Source organism: Carlito syrichta, unplaced genomic scaffold (genome assembly GCF_000164805.1).
Source record: "Carlito syrichta isolate Samal-C Ts95f unplaced genomic scaffold, Tarsius_syrichta-2.0.1 Scaffold303385, whole genome shotgun sequence".
NCBI classification, from domain to species: Eukaryota; Metazoa; Chordata; class Mammalia; order Primates; family Tarsiidae; genus Carlito; species Carlito syrichta.
In genome coordinates, this window is record NW_007247481.1 from 78,954 (window position 1) to 96,970 (window position 18,017).

Here is an 18,017-nt window from a genome sequence, read left to right on the forward strand (position 1 = left end):
CAGCATGGCCAACTGACCAAGGGATGGGTAGATGATACTACAGGCAGAGAGCAGGGGAGTTCAGCATAGACTGGGACAAGACAGTAAAAGTGTTCAAAACTCTGCTTTAAAATCGATAGGGTGGTAGGTATAATATGTTTTAGAAACATTTCTGTCAACTTAGTCAAAATGTTAATGATTAGTACTTAAGCTTCAATTTTGTGGGAAAGTCACAAAAGTAAAATGTCTCATTTCCTGATAAAGTCAGCTAAATAAAATATATAAATTTATTTATGGATTTTTAAAAAAATGCTTATGATATTTTTAGGGTAAACGTGAGTGTTTGTTTCATGACTGGAATGTGTAATGATCAAGTCAAGGTATTTGGGACATCCATCAACTTGAGTGTTTATTATTTTTACATAATAGAATCATTTCAAGTCTTCTCTTCTAGTTACTTTGAAATATACATAATATTGTTGCTAAGTACAGTCATGCTAGTCTGCTATTAAACATTAGATCTTATTTCTTCTATGTAGCTACATCCACAACCCACCTCTCTTTGTCTCCCCACCCCCATCCTTTCACTGCATAATCTTCCCAGTCTCTGGTATTTATCACTCTATTCTCTATGTCCACAAGATCAAGTTTTTTAGCATCCACATATAAGCAGTCACATGCAGTACTTGTCTTTGTATGCGTGGCTTATTTCACTTCATATTTCAACTGTGTTGCTGCAAATGACACGATTTCATTCTTTCTGTGACCAAATAGTATTCTATTGTGTATTATACCATATTTTTCAATCATGTATTGATAAACATTTAGATTGATTTCATTTCTTAGCTATTATAAACAGGGCTGCAAGAAACATGCAAGTGCAGATGTCCCTTTGATATACTGATTTATTTTCCTTTAGATAGATATCCAGTAGTGGGATTGCTGGATCATATGATAATTCCATTTTTATTTTTTTGAGAAATCTCCATTCTGTTTTCTGTAGTGACTTTACTAATGTATGGTCCCACCAATAGTGTATTAGTGTTATTACTAACCTTTTTAGTAATAGCCATTCTAACTGGAGTGAGGGATATCTCATTATGGTTTTGATTTACATTTCTCTGATGATTAGTGATGTCGAGCGTATTTTTTGTATGTTTTATTTTGAGAAACGTGTACTTATGTTGTTTGTCCATTTTAAATGAAAGTATTTATTTGTTTGCTTGCTTTGTTGAGTAGTTTGAGTTTCTTGCATATTCTGAATATTGGTCCTCCCTCGAATGAGTAATTTGGTATTATTTTGTTCCATTCAAGAGGTTGTCACTTCACTCTGTTAATTATTTATTTTGCTGTGCAGAAGCTTTTTAGTTTAATACAATCCAATTTGTCTATTTCTGGTTTTGTTGCCTATGTTTTTGAGCCATAAAAATCTTTTCCTAGATCAATGTCCTGAAGAGTTTTTCCTAAGTTTTCTTATAGTCGTTTTATAGTTTTGGTTGTTATGTTTTAATATTTAATCCATCTTGAGTTGACTTTTGTATATGGTGAAAGATACAGTTTCATTCTTCTGCATATGGTCAGACAGTTTTCCTAACACTGTTTATTGAAGAGGGTATCCTTTCCCTAATGTATGCTCTTGGCACTTTTGTAGAAAATCAGTTGACTATAAATACGTGGATTTATTTCTGAGTTATCAATTCTGTTTCACTGGTCTATGTGTCCCTTTTTACACCAATACCATGCTATCTTGGTGAGTATAGCTTTGTAGTGTAGTTTGAAGTCCGATAACATGATACTTCTAGCTTTATACTTTTTGTTCAGGATTGCTTTGGCTATTTGGTCTCTTTTGTGGTTCCATACAAATTTTAAGATTTGTTTTCTATTTCTGTAAAAAATGACATTGATATTTTGATAGGGACTGCATTGAATTTTTGAGCAGTACAGCTACTTGAACAATAATATTTCTTCTGATCCGTAAGTAAGAATGTCTTCCTATTTTTTTGGTGTCCTCTTCTATTTCTTTCATAAGTGTTTTGTGGTTCTTCTTATAGACACCTTTCACCTCCTTGTTTAAATTTATTTCTAGTTTTATTTTCCCTTTTGGTAGCTGTTGTAAATGAGACTGCTTTCTTGATTTCTTTTTCAGCTATTTCATTATTGGTGTATAGAAACACTAATGATTTTTGTATCCTCCAACTTTACTGAATTTATTTATTAGTTGTGACAGTTTTTTTATAGAATATTTTGGATTTTCTAGATATAGGATTACGTCATCTGCAAAGGGGACAATATGACTTCCTTTTTTTTCCAGTTTGGATTCTTTTTATGTCTTTCTCTTGCCTGATTGCCCTGCCTAGGACTTCCAGTACATGTTGAATAGGAGAGGCGAAACTGGAAATCTTTGTCTTCTTCCAGTTCTTAGAGGAAAGGGTTTCAATATTTTCTCATTTAGTATATTAGTTGAGAATTTTTCATATACAGCTTTTATTTTTTTCTTGTTGGGAGACTTTTTATTACTGATTCAGTCTCACTACTCATTATTGGTCAGTTCAGGTATTTCTGTTTTTTCTTAATCAAATCTTGGTAGGTTGTATGTTTCCAGAAATTTATCCATTTCATCTAGGTTTTCTAATCTGTTAGTGTGTAGAGGTTTATAATATTCTCTGACAATCTTTTGTATTTCTGTGGTAATGTTGTAATGTCTCCTTTTTCATTTCTGATTTTTTTTTGAGACTTCTCTCTTCTTTTCTTGGTTAGTGTAACTAATGGTTTATCAATTTTGCTTATTTTTTTTTCCTTGACCGTTTGTATTTTTTCATATTCTCTATTTCATGTGTTTGTGCTCTAATCTTTTTTTTTCTTTTGGTAATTTTGGGTTTGATTTGTTCTTACTTTCTAATTCCTTGAGGTGTGTCAATAAATAGCTTATTTGAAATCTTTCTTTTTAATTTTTTAAAAAATTTCAATCGCTTGAGAGGTACAAGTAGTTTTTGGTTACAAGAAGGTATTGTATAGTGATGGAGAAGTCTGGGCTTTAATGTGTCCGTCACATTCAGTAGTGCATATTGTACCTGTTAGGTCATTTTTCATCCTCTGCCCTCTTCCCACCCTCCTCATCTGAATCTCCAATGTCCATCCTACCAGTCTATATACCCTCTCAGACCCATGTATAACTTAGTTCTTACTTATAAGTGAGAACATGCAGTCTTTGGTTTTTTTTTCTTGCATTATATCACTTAGGGTAATGATCTCCAACTCCATCTAAGTTGCTGAGAAAGGCATTATTTTGTTCTTTTTTATGGCTGAATAGTATTACATGGTGTGTGTGCGTATATGTGTGTGTGTGTGTGTGTGTGTGTGTGTGTGTGTGTGTATACAAACATCACATTTTCTTTATTCACTAATCAATCGATAGGCATTCAGGCTGATTCCACATTTTTGTCACTGTGAGTTGTGGTGCAGTAAACACATGAGTGCTGGTGTATTCTTTGTGTAATGACCTCTTTTCCTTTGGGTAGATACCAAGTAGTGGGATTGCTGGACTGAATAGCAGGTCTTCTTTTAGTTCTTTGTTAAATCTCTGTACTGTTTTCTATAGGGATTGTTCTAATTTACGCTCCCACCAATAATGTATAGGCGGTCCCTTTTCTCCACATCCATGCAAGCATCTATTGTTTTTTGATTTTTAAATAATGACCATTCTGACTGGTGTAATATCGCACTGTTGTTTTAATATGCATTTCCCTGTTGATCAGTCATGTTGAGCATTTTTTCATATGCTTGTTGGCCATTTGTATATCTTCTTTTAAGAGATGTCCTTTCATGTTATTTGCCCACTTTTTAACAGTTTTTTTCTTGATGATTTGTTATAAATCTTTGTAGACTCTGGATATTGGTTCTCAGATGTGTAGTTTGCAAATATCTTCTTCCATAATGTCGCCTATTTACTTTTTTGCTTATTTATTTTGCTGTGCAGAAGATTTCTAGTTTAATTAAGATTCAATTTTTATGCTTTTGTTACATTTGCTTTTGAGGTCTTAGCCATGCATTATTTGCCTAGGCCAATGTCCAGAAGACTTTTACCTAAATTTTTTTCTAGAATTTTTAAGGTTTCACTAAATCCATTTTGAGTTTATTTTTGTAATATGGTGAGAGATAGAGATCCAGTTACATTTGTTATGGACATTTATTGCCATAAAATTTCCTCTCGGCACACCTTTTGCTGTGTCACACAGATTTTGGTGTGCCATATTTTTATTTGTTTTAAGAATTAAAAAAAAAATTTCAGCGTGATTTTTTTCATTTACCTAATAGTTGTCCAGAAGCATTTTGTTTAACTTCCATGTTTTTATATAGCTTCTAAAGTTCCTCTTTGTATTGATTTTGATTCCAGTTGGATCTGTTTTTAACCTTTGGTCAGTCTATATCTTTAATCTGTTTACATACAAGGTTATTATTGACACTTTTTTGTCATATTGTTAAAAGTGTTTTGTATATTTCTTGTTCTTTTCTTTTTCTCCTATTATTTGTCCTTGTGTTTAGCTGGCTTACTGTGGTGGCACCATTTGTGTATTTTCCTCATTTGTGTGTTTGCTTTACCAGTAAGTTTAATATTTTTGTGTATTTTTATCATGGTAGCTTTGAAATCTTTCACTTCCAAGTTTAGGACTCCTTTGAGCATTTCTTATAAGACTGGTTTAGTTGTTGTTATTAATTTATTCAAGATATACTTGTTTGGCAAAGACTTTCTCTTTCATTTGTAAAAGGTAATTTTTCTGGACTTAGTATCCTAAGGTGGAAGTTTTGTTTTTTCTTTATTTTCAGTACTTTGACTGTATCATCCCATTCTCTACTAACCTGTCATGTTTCTGATGAGAAGTTTGCTATTTGTCTAATGGAAGCTCCTTTTTCAGTTGGCTAGGCAGTTTTCTCTTGATGTTTTTAGAATTTGTTCTTTGTCATTGACTTTAGGCAGATTGACTATAATATGCCACGGAAAAGATGTTTTTGCACTGTATCTGCTGGGGGATAGTGGGGCCTCCTGTATCTGAATGTCTAAATCTCTTGCTAGACTTGAAAAGTTTTCATCTTTTATTTTGTTAATAGTTTTTCCCTTCCTTTCTTTCTCTACGGCCTTCTTGAATACCAACAATTTAGTTGCTTTATGGTGTCCCATATACTGAAAAGACTCGGTTCATTCATTTTTAAAAAGTTTTGTCTGGCTTATTTCAAAAGGCCTGTCTTCAAGTTCTGGATTTCTTTCTTCTGTGTGATTTTGTTGACATTGTTGAAACTTTGAGCATATTTTGTATTTCCTTCAATGTGTTCTTCAGTTCCAGAATTTCTGTTTAGTTCATTTTCATGATATTGATCTCTTTGGTAAATTTATCATTCATTTCCTTAACTGTTCTTTTTGATCTCTTTGTATTGTTTTTCAGAACTCTCTTGTTTCTTTAGTACCATAAATTTGAATTCCTTTTCTAGGGTTTTGTAAATTTCTTTTTGATTGGGATCTGTTGCTCAATAATTATGGTATTCCTTCAAAGGTGCAACATTTCCTTGCTTTTTCACATTTCCTGTGTTTTTACATTGATATCTGTGTATTTGATGTAGTCATGACTTATTCCAACTTTTAAAATTTGCTTTCATGGGGGAAGACATTTTCTTAAAGGTATACCAATGGTATTGACCGAGCAAGGCTCTTTGGCTTTGATTCTGGGCTCATGTAGGAGTATAGTCTCTCTGTAATTTATTCAGCTACAATATCAACAGCAACATCGGTGCTTTCCTTGAAGATTTAGGATGCAGTTATTAGTGGGGCCTACAGTGAAGTTTTGCTGGAGAAAAGAGTGCCAAGTGGGTCAGTTTGGGGGCCCAATGGAGGCAGTGGTAGGTTGAGCATTAGGTCCTAGTGTTAGTGGGATCAGATGGACCTCTCTTAGGCTTTCAGATGGTTTGCTCAGATGCTGATAGTGGCAATAGGGGGCTGGGCATGAGAGTTGGTTTTTGAGTCCACGACAGCTGGTATGAAGTGAGTAATGGCAACAGTAGTATGGAACCACCCTTTGGGACCCAAGCAGAGAGTGCTGGCATGGGTGGTGGCTCCAATATAAAGTGACCACTCACAGCCTCAGACCTGAACTCTCAGGATGTCCCACTCTTGGTGGCGGTGGCACCTTAGTGCAGTGTAGAGTGTGGGAGGAAAAAAGAACCCTGCCTTTCACATGTGAGCACAAGCAGGGAGACCATGCCACCGGTGGGAATGCAGTCACCACCAACAGCCCTAAACAGGCACCCTCTCCCCCAACTCACCTGCCCCATTCCCCCATGGAGCAGCAGTGGCTTCAGCTGCAGTAGTGTGCAGAGCAAAGAGGAGGCTCCATTCTCTATGCACAAGCCCAGGCACAAAGGCTGCTTTGATGGTGGGGGCGGGGTAACTGCCTCCAGTCCTGGAGAGTCAGAGCCTAGGCTTACCCATCTGGATTCCCAGTGACAGCAATTGCATGTGGAGGAAGGAAGGTGACTTCACTCCCTGCTTGAGAGCCTGAGTACAGAGCTTGTGCTACTGCTGGGAGTGATGTTATTTTTTACAGCCCCAGACAGGGAGCTCCCAAGCTCAGAAAAATATGTACTGAAAAATATTTACTTTGGTTTCCTTTACCCTAATGGTCATCTTTTTGGTGCACTGCACTGTCCTGTACTCCCTGGGAGTAGTATTCACTGTGTGCTAGAGGACTGGGATCCCTGCAGCTCTTTTAGGTTCAGCACCTTTAGGTTGTGCCACTGTAATCCTCCTGGTAGATACTGAGGGATTTCAGTGGGGACTCTTGGGATATGGAGATGTGGGGGCTGTGGTTCCCAGGACAGGTTGCAATCTGGTGATGGATGTGCTCCCAATGATGTCCTGCAGCAGCTACTTAGATCTCAGGGGTGTAAGTCACCCAACATAAGTTCCCTGTCTGGAGCAATGCCCTCATAGGATTTCCAGATCACTACCCACATACTGTCAGAGTTTGTGTGGATAGAGAAACTCTTCCATGATTTGGATTGCAGCAATCTATGGTAGGGATGTGGACTACTGAAGTTCTATCACTTACCCTGTCTCTGCAAATTTTGAGCCTGTCAAGGCTGCCAGCGCATTTTGGCCAAGCTGGCTACTCATTTTTCTTTCTGTGGCTTCAGGTGTCTCCTTAGACTTCACTCTTCTTTGTTGGACACTAATGTTTTCTCCTAGATATTCTATTTGAGGTGAAGTTATCTACTCATAATTTTGGTCCTTTCAGAAGAGGGTGAGTGTCCAATGACCTTAGGCAGCTATCTTAAACTAAAACCTATTTATGGGTTTATATGTTTGTAAGTAGAATAACCTATGAAGCATAAATATGAACTGAGGCACAAAACATTTTTCAAGGATAAACATTTTACATAAATACTTAAATCTCTTAAAGATAAATATTTATTTCCAAAGATTAACAGTTTAGACGTAAATGTATTTCCAAAGATAAACAGTTTAGAACTAAATGTCAAGGAAAATAAAACCTCAGAAGAATGACGGGAACATACATATTTATCAAGTTAGAATTGCATAAATTTTCAGCTGAAAATTATCTTCTTGCTATAGTTTTGGGACAGCTGAGAGAAAGGATAGGCAGATGTTATTCCCACTTTGGAAAAGATCAAATCAAGCATCTTAATAGCTTAGAAAATTCAATCAGTAAGTCAGCAAGAGAACCCATGTCAGATATGGGGCCATGGTTAATACTCTGAACAAATATTAAACAGAATAACAAAATAATGCTATCTTGATCCTACTTCTATCTTGAGCAAAATATAAATATAAATCTGACCTTGTAGGGTATATGTAAACTGTTATTCAGTTAGCCATCATCAATTGTGCAGAAGTTACAACGGCCTTATATTTATTTATTTAGTTCTAACTGCAAGGGCTCTCATTTGGAAATGGAATGGCTGCTAAGTGAAAGGAGGATGAATTACATTGAAAATTAGATAACGCAATGACAAGATTTTTAAAAATGCTGCTTTAAAGCATTCTATCTTAAAAGATAAAATCAACTTTATTCTGAAGTTTCTTTCCTGAAGCACTGGAGAAAATTTAGTCCTAGATAGTGCCTCACAAAACCCACTCTGCTCTTTGGGGACAAGTTTGACCATATCCCTAGGATGATGTAAGTCTCCCTTTATTCCTAGCAGCTTGCAGAAACACTGTACCAGCTAGTTATATAACTTGAGCTTTTGGGTCTTGTCTAGAAAGAATTTGCTAACCATTTCTTAAAATGAAAAATCAAATAAAAATTGTGTTATATTCATAAATATCATCTACTCTAGAGGAGATGACAGAAGAAGTAAAGGTCAGTGGTTAAGAAACTAGACTCTGAAGTCAGAAAACCTTGCCTGTGTTTAAATTCAGGCTCTGCCAATTATCAGCTGTATACCACAGGCCAAGTTCTTAAGTTCTCCAAACTTTAATTTTCTTATTAGAGAAATCGGGAGAATAAAAACATTCATTTTATAGTGTTGAGAGGGTTGAGTAAGGTCATCCATGGGAAAACATGGCTTAGTACTTGACAGATCATAGTATAAATGTAAGCATTTATTAGATACCTGCTGTGTTTGAAACACTGTGTACAGAGACAGATGCATTAACTCACAATCTAGAGGAAAAGGTGGTGAAATTGATAAAGATACGGAGAAAGGCAATTATATTGGGAGAGTCAGGGTACTCAAAATAAGAGGCTTCTTGAGTTCCATGAAGTCTCGGCTGCTTTTTGAAGGATGAGTAGAATTTTCCAGGTAAAGGAGGCAGACAGGAGATTTTTATGTTGAGAAAACATTAGGATACTCGCATCACTTTTACAGGGAACACAAATCACTCTAAGTGTGGCACTTCGAATTTGAAAACATTAATTGGACCAAAATCAATCTAGCAACAATCTAGCTATGCTATGTCCTGAGAGTGAGAGGGTGTGTAAAAAAAAAAGGCTTCAGTAAGAAAAGACCTAGTTCCACCAGACCTGTGACTGATTCAACTGGCTTCACTCAGCATCCTTCACTCTTGCGAAGTTAATGTGGTCTTTGTTCTCCTCTTTCTTGCTTGAGTCTCCTGTACAGCTCCTCGATTTTTTGTTTCTTTTTTCTGTGTCATCCTTCTAATTCATTCTCTATCAGCTCACCTCCATTATTTATTCTGGTATAAGCCCAAATTCTTCAGCATTAATACTGGCTCATCTTTAATGACTTTATTCTCTCTTTCTTTAACCTCTTGCATTGGTCAGCATTTCCTGTAGGTGACCACCTGCAACAATTCTATCTCCAAATTTGGCTTCTCTGGAAGCAGATTCTGAGACAAATACAAAATTTTAAAAAGCTAATTGAGAAGTGACTCCAGAAATTCCTGAATGGAGTGGGCAAGTGACACCAGGAAGTAAAGAAAGCCAATGAAAAAAAGCAGATACTGAATATATACCCAGTAGTGAAATTGCTGGGTTTTACGATAATTTTATCTTTATTTTATTTTTTTCCTAGTGATATGGTCTTGCTCTGTCACTCAGACTGGAGTGCAGTGGTCAATTATAGCTCGCTAAAGCCTCAAACTCCTGGACTCAAGCAATCCTTCCACCTCTGATGCCCAAGTACCTGAGATTACAAGTATAAGCTACCACATTCAGCTACTTTTAGTTTTTTTTTTTGTTGTTGTTGTTGCAGAATCACCATACTAGTTATTCATAACGGGTGTAATGCTTTATATTCCCACCAACAGTGTTTGAGTGTTCCCCTTTCTCCACATCCTCACCATCATTTGTTACTTTTTGTTTTTGGTAGCCACCATTCAGAGTGGGGTGAGATGATATTTCATTGTGGTTTTGATTTGCATTTCCCTGATGAAGAAAGATGTTGAGTGTTTTTTCATATACCTGTTATTCATTTGTATGTATTCTTTTGAGAAATGTCTGTTCAAGCCTTTTGTTCATTTTTAAATTGGATGATTTGTTTTATTTTTTGTACTAATTGTTTGAGTTCCATATATTCTGGTTATTATTTCCTTGTCAGATGAATAGTTTGCAAATATTTTCTCCCATTCTCTCAATTGTCTCTTCACTTTGTTGATTGCTTCCTTTGCTGTGCAGAAGCTTCTTAGTTTAATATAATATTATTTATCTATTTTTGTTTTGGTTGTCTGTACTTTCGAGGTTTTTGCCCAGACCAATTTCTTGTATGTTTCCCCAATATTTTCTTCTAGTAGTTTTATAGTTTCAGGCCTTATATTTATGTCTTTAAGTTATTTTGGTTTGATTTTTGAACATAGTGAAATATGGGGATCTAGTTTTATTCTTCTGCATATGGATATATAGTTTTCCTAGCACCATTTGTTAAAGACACTGAAAACAATATATCAAAGGTATATCTGCATGCCTATGTATATTGTAGCAGCAGTCACAAAAGCCAAGATATAGAAGCAACTTAAGCGTCCATCTTAATGGATGTGTACATGGATGAATTGATTAAGAAAATGTAATATGTGTAATATATATGTATGTTATTAAATGACCGCCTGGTACTATTGCAACCAGAAGAAGTCCTTAGGCCAAATGGAGTAGGTACCGCAGTAAGAAGCTATCTATTTACGGTGCAAAGAGAGGTGAGTGCTAAAAGCACTGACAGCATCTGCTGCACTAAATTTTTGGTCTGACCTTTTTTCTTTCCTTTATTCTACTTCCTCCCTTACCCTGAACCTACTTAGTTGTAAAACCCACCTTAATCCATTAATCCACAAATGTCAGTGCAACTCAGGAACTAATGGCTTAAAACTCAGATTTTACTTTTCCAGTGTCTCATGCATTTATTCCCATCCTCTCCTCCCTTCGTAATTCCAAATTCATCACCTCTCTTTGGACTAGAGCAGTCGCCTCCCAGTTAGTCTCTCTGCTCCCAGTCGCCCCACACTCCACTTCCCCTTGCACACTGTTGGCAGACTGATGTTCTCCATGGAGAGCTCACACTGGCGTTCTCCTCATCCCTGTTCCAGAAAGCTTCTGAAAGTATGAAATTACTGCTCAGCCTGGCATTTCAGATTCTCTAAGATCTTGGCCATGTTGTATTTACAGCTTTGTTTTCTCACTATTTCCTTGAAAGTTACATAAGTTCCCTTCTACTCTCTGTCCCCTAAAGTTGTCCCATATTTCACCATCTACATATCTTTGTCTCCTGTCTGAAATACCAACTCACCTTATCCTTCCCACCATCTGTTTGTTGACATTGTAATGGTATTCACAACGTCCCTCAGATGGCAACCTCTCCAGGAAGCTTTCCTGAGTCCTCCCTCCTTTGCTTCTGGGGCATTCTGTCCCCGCCACAGCTCTTGACATATTTTACCACTTGTTATTGCCATTCCCTTGCTATGTTGGAAGGTCTCAGAAGAAGACAGGGACTAGGGGACTGGAACACAGTCTTTGCACATAGAAAATATTTTTTGAATTTGTATGCAGAGGGTGCCAAAGAAATGTATGTGCATTTTAAGAAAGAAACAACATATTAAAATTGTAATACCAATAGCAAAAGATGACTACAAGTCATGTTTGACTTCTGCAATTACCATCAGCTTCCAGACACTTCTGATTATGGCAAACTAAAAGTAAAACATAGATAACATTTTAAAAAATGGGTATACATTTTTTGGTGCCCCCAGCGTACATACTTTATTGCCAGAAGGTATATTTTCAAATAGAGATTCACCTTATCAATACATTTTAATTACATATAAATAAATTTTTAAAATTCAGATGTCAATGGGATGTCTGAGTTGTCTAACTTCAGCCACAGACATTGGCATACTGGGTATTATTGTAAAGCAGCAAGCAGGAGTCCTAACACCATTGAATATGCCACAGATTCCAGGTGCTATATAAAATGTGTATCACAAATGATTAGCTCATGGACAGGTAAAAGTTAATTTGCCTCTTTTGAATATAATTGCAGGAATTAAAATACACTACGTCTTCTACACATAAACCCTTCTTTGTGACCCAGAGAAACTGCAACCTTCAGCTATCTGCTGCAATCATATACCCAAGGAAGAGCAATCCTTGACCCAAAGGCCTGCCCAGGGATGGCCCTGGGATACGGATGAAGTCTACCTTGGGCACCCACACCCTTTTATGACCACTTTTCGGATGTCTTTTTAAAGAATCATCTCCTTTGTCTATCACTGGTTTGGGTGTTCCATCATCCTTGGCTGATTCTCATTGATGCTTCATGTCCCCATCAACTCACCACCCTGGTACTTATCACATCAAGCAGCCTCACCTCTACAGGAACTTTAAATCAAGAAGGTATGTTTTCTTTTAACAAAAAAAAGACATACACTTTTCCCAGTTTCCTTTACATGGGGGATTCCTAAAGTATAATGCATCATAATCACTTTGGTGGGAGATGAGATGACTTTTATGTATACTAAAACAATAAAACCATGGCTCTAAAGTTGTTGTACTTTTGGAGTGACTCCATTATACATTTGTTTCTTACCTGACTGGTTGAGCTTCTGTATGACTGTGTGCAAAGGCTCTACTAATCATATTGCCATTGTAAGAAAGTCTCAGGAACATTTTAAGACAAATTTTGCTCACATTGTTATGTAAGTTCAGAGTGAAAATGCAATAATAAATACTTACAATGATCAGGTGTTAGGGTAGAGGTAGCTAGGGGAGAAGAGTTAGAAATTCTTCTTTTATACAAATCATCCTGCTTATCTACATGCCATGCCAGGTCTTTATTGGCCTTTGAAGAGCTCCTCTCTGGCTACAGTTACTCAGAATTTATAACTGTTGCTGTGTCTGAAGGGCTAAATCTTAAGCTTGGGCTTGTGATTCCTCATCTTGGCGTCTGCACAGATTTTGCAGATTTCTTCCTTCTCACCTGATACTACTGCTGACCTTTGTCACACTGTAGTAGAAACAGTCACTGTGAGAGCTGTTTAAGTGTATTTAGCCTGTTGTCAGGGAGTATTTGTTCCTTGGAAAGTTCTAGAGGTTCCAACAACTTCTACTTTTTCCCCAAGCCCACTTTCTCATTAGAGACGTTCCTACCTCTCTCCTGTGTCCTATCAGAGACAACTTGGGAATAAATATGAAGGTGGGAATAAAACCAATAAAACCCTGAAATTATCTTTTTGGAGGGAGGGACCCTTGTAGTTCAGGCTTCCCCCGCTAGGCAAACGTTCTAAGAATCCTTTGGTATCAGTGTACCAGCTAGCATTGTTGTGAGAGGCTGTATTTGGCTTCAGTGAATGTTTTTTGGAGACACTTTCGATGTGTTTGGCTATTTCATAATGGGTGATATATATGGGCACTGGCTCACACTGCTGAGTGTTCAACAATCTTTGGCCAAGAATGGCATGACCCCCATACCCAACTCTATTCACTCGATCTCACCCCAAGTGACTTTGTTTCCCCAGATAAAAAAATGTCCTCAAAGGAAAATGCTTTGCCAATGTGGAAGAAGTGAAATAAAAAAAAACTGCAGAAGCACTGAAAATCGCTAAGTCCAAAAGCCGTTTGGTGCAGTGGAAAAGTGTCCTGATAGGTGTATTACATTGAACGGAGAGTATTTTTATGGTGGCTGAAGTTTAAACATGTAAGAATAAATACACAATGTTTAATAAATAAATTCTGTCTTAACGGTGCCATCTATGGGCCGAAAGATTTTTCACTGCCCACTATAGATACTAAGAAACCATTATGTGAACTTGTATCCCTTTGTTGACGGTAATCAACAATGCTAAAGAAAACGACTGAAAAGTTTCTCAACAGAAAGAAAATGACAAGGATTAGATAATTTAAATTTAGAGCCAATGGCTCAGTTTTTTAATCACTGATGATTTTTATGATGTTATATAGTCTCCCAGTCTTACAGTAACTTGATCAACAAGACTTTTTTTGTAACTAGTAGCCTGTTCTTACCTCTCAGAATACTCATTTGGAATCCGCCTTTATTATCCTCTTCCTAGGGCCCATTCTTAAATACTAATCTTTTCTGGGGTTCTGCTTTTTGGCCTCTTTCCAATCACCTTTAACCTCGCTACCTGGCAGAGACCACCTGCTCCTGATGCCTTCCATGACTTTAGCATCTTGCATAAGCTTCTCCCAGATGCCCCCACACAGGGCCAGCATTCCAAAGGGAACTTGCAATCCTTTCCCTCGATGCTAAAACATAACCATGCTTACAAACAAACACCTCTGCATTTCCCATCACTCATTCAGTCATTCCTGCCAGAAATCTGGAAGTCATTCTGGATGATTGTTGGAACCTCAGTTCCCACATTCAGTGGGTGACTAAGTCTGGTTTATTCCACCTCTTTTAAAATTTATTTGTTTTTATTGTTTAAAGAAATATGGAATGCTTCATGAATTTGCTTGTCATCCTTGCACAGGGGCCACGTGAATTTTTTCTGTGGTTTTCCAATTTTAGTATACGTGCTGGCGAAGCAAGCACAGTTCAGCTTTTAAATTTCGCACACACGCATCATGTCTTCTTTTCTCTTTATTCCCAGGGTCTCTGTCTTGCTTCAGATTCTCATCATTCAGCATTAAGACGGTCGGATAAGCCTCATCATTATACCCTCTGTCTCGCCATGCCTCACCTTCATACAATTTTCTGACTGTAGAGTAATTTTTAATATTAAACCCAAATATGCTTGTGTTAATCTCTTGCCAAAATTCATCCACAGCCTCCTTATCACTGACATGACTGAAGCATCAGGGCTCCACCCCCCCCCCCCCCAGCCTACCGGTTGGGCTGGTGCTTGACTGAGAATCTCCAAGCATCTCTCGTGATTCCCTATTTGGAGAGCTCCCTCACTTCACTTGTGCGTCAGCCTAAAGGTCACTGCCCTTGGGAAACTTTCTTTGAAAAAAATCTCCCTCAAGCCCGCAGGTTCGAGACCTGCCTGGGCAACTTGGCGAGACCCCATCTCTACAATAAGTCAAAAATCCGCCGGGCGTGGCAGCGCGCGCCTGTAGTTCCAGCTACTCGGAAGGCTGAGGCGGAAGGACCGCCGGAGCCCAGCAGGTCGAGGCTGCGGGGGCCGGGAGCGGCCACGGCACTCCAGTCGGCGAAGGAGTGAGACTCCGACTCAAAAAAAAACCCCCAAAACAAACAAACAAACAAAAAGAAAATCTCCCTCAGCTAATTGACTTTCTTCCTCTGCACTTTGGTATCATCTTGTATGATGATTTTTACATGAGTGCTGGATAAGTAAACAAATATCATATAGCACATACCATTAACATGTGACCTCCTTGCAAACAGAGACCCTATATCATCCATGGCTACGTCTCAACAACTGGACCATGCTGGGCTAAATTGATAAATGTTGATAGATGGATAAATAAACAGGCGCATTTGCAAGGAACTTCAGACCATACCAGGCAGGCTGGGCATTGAACAAGATCTCCTCCCTGAGTGATCATTCAGGGGTTAAATTCTGGTGGTTTGGTATAGGACTTCAGTATGGGTGTGAAGGTAACAACTTTTTTGTATTCTTTTAAAGATATGGAGTAGGTTAGCATTAGCACCGACACCAATAGAGAAGTGTAAAGAAATTACTCAGCTGTAAGCTGAACCTATTTTGGAAATTAAATGACTGAAAGTAAAACAGAGAAAATAGGAATGGTTTCTTAATAAATCGGTGACAGAAAAAAAGCGAAATTTGTGGAAAATGTATTGGTAGTCATGAAGAGTGCCCTGAACCACAAAGGGAGAATTTTACTAAGTAGTGTTATGTTCCTCTAATGTCCCAAACCCTGGAGTATTTTATGTTGCTTACTTTTTTACAGTAATCCTGGGAGAAAGAGAACATTTTCATTTTAAAAGTAAATAACTTTCTCAAGATCAAATTGTAGTTAATGCCAAGCTGGGAATTGACTCCGTTTTTCTAATTTATATCAGAGGTTTCTCTACTAGAGAAAAGAAAGAAACCTGAGTACTAGTTATGACTCTTATTAACCAGCTGTGTGAACTTTTCTCTTTCTCTGTTTGTTTTTATTTGCAGAATGCTTTGATTTGATTGTGAAGTGTCTATTGTTTCTAGTATTTAATGGTGTAAAGATGGTCATTACACCTACCACTCAATCCACCTGGCATTTGGTAGGTCATTAAATGTTTGTCAAACAGATGAACCATGAATGGATGGATGGAGGCTGCTGCTGGCATGGAAGACATTCTCCATTTGGGGACATCACTAAGGGTAAACAGAGACAGGGTATCTGAAGGGCTAGGTATAGTTTAAAAACAATTGTGGTGATATTACCTCAAGCCTGTAACATTTCTCATAGGTTTCTCCCTGGCAGAAAGGATGGAATGTGCGCCAGAAAACAAAGCGATCCTGCGTGCTTAAGGGGTGTTGGCATTTTAATCCTTATAACCACCCCGTAGATTCAATTCACAGATGAGGCAATGGAGCCATAGAAGAAATTGCCTACCCAAGGTCACATAGCTCATGAGTGCGTGTCTTGGCTACTTTGTTTTGGGGGCATGCCTGGAGTCATCCATGTATTACTCATCAGTTTACATTCAGCTACTCCAAACTCTCTCATGTTACTACTTCAACCACATGACTCTCTTTTTTGGTCTTACTTTCTTAAGGTCTCATCTATGGTTTCCATACTGAGCTTAGGCTGGTGTTCTTTTATGTCTGGGTCTGCATGGATGATGGGAGAGGTACACCATTCACCTTGTTTGCTTGAGCGGCTGATGGCTTCTAAGGAGAAATCTTTTCTCAAAGGAGGAAGGAGCAAGGGATCTTGAACCTGTTACAGAGATCCAGGAACTGGCTGGGAGTAGAGAATCTGAGGTCATCCAGATATTCTGAATATGCCCTGTCCTTGCCTTCGGAACTTTTTTCTTTTATTGCTACATGTGCAGCGTGGTGGGGCAATTGAAAGCCTAGACCTTGAAACCAGACTGAGTTTCACTCCCTAATCTGCCACCTACTCTGTAACCTTGGGCAAGTTGGTTAACCTTTCAGGACTTCAAGTGTCTTGTCTTTAAAAAATGAAAAGAAAAAAAAAAATAGACAAGTGAACAAGCCATTCCAATATTTCTGTTGTAGCCAGAAATGTGATGGTCTCTGTTAAGAAGCAAAAACCACCAAAGAACGGTCCCTGGTGCCTTCATTTCAGAGCCCTGCTCATGTCCTTCAGAGGGAAGCTGGTGCCATGGCTTCTGAATGTCAAACCATCAGTAAAATAAGTTTTGATCTTACTTAATGGTCTCCATATCTCCTTCTATTAACCCCTTCTCACGACTCTAGTAAGTCTTCAATAGGTCTTGCATGAGATCTTCCATAAATAAAAAAGATCTGAGACTTTTCTTTCAGGAAGGAAGCAACATTTTCTGCACTGGGTTTCACCAGCTGGATAAACAAATTATGCGAGAGGCTTCCAAGAAGCGAATTGTCCTCTTCAGCAAAATAATCCCTATCTAAATGCTCATCAAAAAAGTTATTCTTTTTTATTTTATTTTGCAGGAGCAATGCCTTTTGTAGAATGATTTTGATATTTCATACTATATTTCATAGTATGTTATTTGGAAATGTTCTAGGTGGAGCCTCCAGGACCCAATGGAACTCCATGGCTCACTAGAACAGTTTGTTCTAATCAACACCTTGTATCTACTTAGTACAAATAGGGGAAAAAGACAATTCATAGATTCTCACTCTGTGGCTTCAATGTGCAGCTCACAAAAGAGCTTGGAAATTACCATGGGTTTCACAGCTAAGGTTTGTCCTGGCTGGCCACACACGCTAGAAAATAGGCAGTTGGACTGCATAATCTCTAAGAGCCTTCCATTCAACCTTCTCTGACATTCAACCTTCTCTGCTCTTTGACAGCTTACACTTTTTCAGGCATCAAGTGTAGGACAATTTTTTCCCCATGCTCAACACACTCATGCACAGATCTTCAGTATCAGCTTGCTTGGCTGCTAGAACTTTTTCAGTTAAGTAAATAAAAAGTGAAATATATACG

The 18,017-nt window shown here is 37.9% G+C and overlaps 1 pseudogene; it reads right to left on the minus strand.

Annotated features, from left to right (window-relative positions):
- The window catches only part of LOC103260898, a 72,557-nt pseudogene extending 57,741 nt beyond the window's left edge, over nucleotides 1–14,816 (minus strand).
- Between the last annotated feature and the right edge of the window lie 3,201 nt (nucleotides 14,817–18,017).